Genomic DNA, 2,092 nt, shown 5'->3' with positions numbered 1-2,092 from the left:
TTGGCCTTCAAAGCCTTTACACTATACTTTTACAATGGCTCATTCATTACTTACTTTGTACATAACACATGAGAAGCTAGAAATGCAAAAAAAAAAAAAATCTCATTCATATTACTAAACTTGTTGAGTACAATTTTTGGTTATCATTACATTCTTGTATACAAAAGGCTCCTAAAATGTTTGTCTTACTTATGTGAAAAAGTCTTGTATAATGGCCTCTACTAATACAAGTATGCAAGTCGAATTAATGACTTTCTAATGTAGATGCACAATACTTTTTATTATCTATTTACACATAAAGCTATTTTCCTTTCTCATTGGGACTTGAGATTTAGGCATTGCTACACCTCATGAAAAATTTTACAATTGTAACTCTTTCTTATCCTTAAATCTATAGTAGTCACTCTCTACTCTTAAATCTAGAAGGGGAAGGCGGACAAGGTTCCCCATGCTCATTTTTGGGAGGTGGTACATAAAAATGATTGTAAAAGAATATACCCATCTCAGCAAGCTATGAATACTGCATGTATCCACAAGAATATGTGCAACCTTGCCATTAATGATACCTTTGAGTCTAAGTGTATTTTTTCCTTTGCAACCCATCCATGTATCGTGCAAAATAGCACATAAGGAAGAATGAGAATCATTGGTGCCACCTAGATCGAATGGAAACCCATCCACAAGGTCATAAAATTCCTCATTGGTGACATCCTCTTCTTCAATGCATTTCTTCCACCATCAGATCATCAATATGTAGTGAATTGCCCTCTTATTCCTCTTCTTCTTCAACTTCCACATCTTGAGTAATTACGATGTTGATTTTGGAGTTTTTGGCCTTGCACTTTAGCTTGGATTTTGAGACCATTTCTCTCCACATTTAAAGCACAATCCTTTAACGTGCGTTTTTCTAAGTTTATCATGAGGAAAGAAGTTGCTGTTGGAATTATTTTGGGTGAGTTTTGGAGCAGTTTGAGCTCTTGGAAATTTCCCTTTTACCTTAGTTATATTTTTGAAATGTTATCCCTATTTTAGAGCATAATTCCATCCTATTTTGAGGCATAAACAGTAGAAAAACTTGGCACTTTGTTGTAATTACTATCATGACTACTAAAACCCTTATTTTCTTGCTTGAAACCCTCTCTTGATTGGTTGAAAAATTGTCCATATCTTGTAAGAGCTGATTCAAGGAATTACTTCCCAAACTTCTTTGTTGAAAATTTCCTATATCTCTCTTGTATTTATGAGAATATCTTTCAGCCAATAGAATTACTTCATGCAAAGTTTTGGGTTGTTAAGATTCTACCTTTGATGACAAGGTGGGATCAAGGCCAAAGATATACGTGTTCACCTTTGCAAAATCTAAAATACCCTTAACACACATAGAGTGATTCAAAGAGGTATTTAAATAATCTCTTATGAACGTCCCTCTTTGGACCCATGCATACCATATTATTTGAAGTCTTTTCTTTTTCAAAGGGGAAACAAAAACATCAAGCATGGCTTGTTTGAACTCTTCCCATGCGAAAAATATTGACTAACATTGCACATATATCACCACTAAGTGCGAGTGTAGCCTTCAAGGTGAAGAGCTGTAAAATAAAATTTCACTTCATCACTTGGAGGATAGAGAGTGAAATACATCTCAAGTTTGTTTAAAATTTGCATGGTTTTTGAGACTTGAGGGATGTGCCAAGTCCGTCCTCAAGCTAGTTGGTGCACCCCTTCAAGGTCATAATCAGGAAGGGAGGGTCACCCTCTCTATTGTTTTTCTGACTTCCTTAGCATCTGCTTTGTTCTCACAGGAATGAACATCGCAAGTACATGCTACTTGGCTAAGAAAATAGTGATGCTATGCATTGATTGAAAAAATCTTTGAATCCTTGAATGAAATGAAAGAGGGAAATATGAATTTACTAAATTGGAATGAGCTAATGATAGGGTATTATCCTTTGGAGTGACTCGTTACATTACATGGATCCCACTTATCATTTTCACTAATATTTTTAGTCATATAGTTTCAATGATCAACCAACAAATCAAATTCCATGTTAGCTACAAAATGTAGGCAATGAATCAATGTTTTATAAAGCAA

The sequence above is a fragment of the Lygodium microphyllum genome, chromosome 18 (assembly GCF_053477565.2).
Source record: "Lygodium microphyllum isolate KBCC chromosome 18, Lygodium_microphyllum_v1.1.10, whole genome shotgun sequence".
In the NCBI taxonomy this organism is placed as follows: Eukaryota; Viridiplantae; Streptophyta; class Polypodiopsida; order Schizaeales; family Lygodiaceae; genus Lygodium; species Lygodium microphyllum.
Note: the sequence above shows the minus strand (reverse complement) of the source record.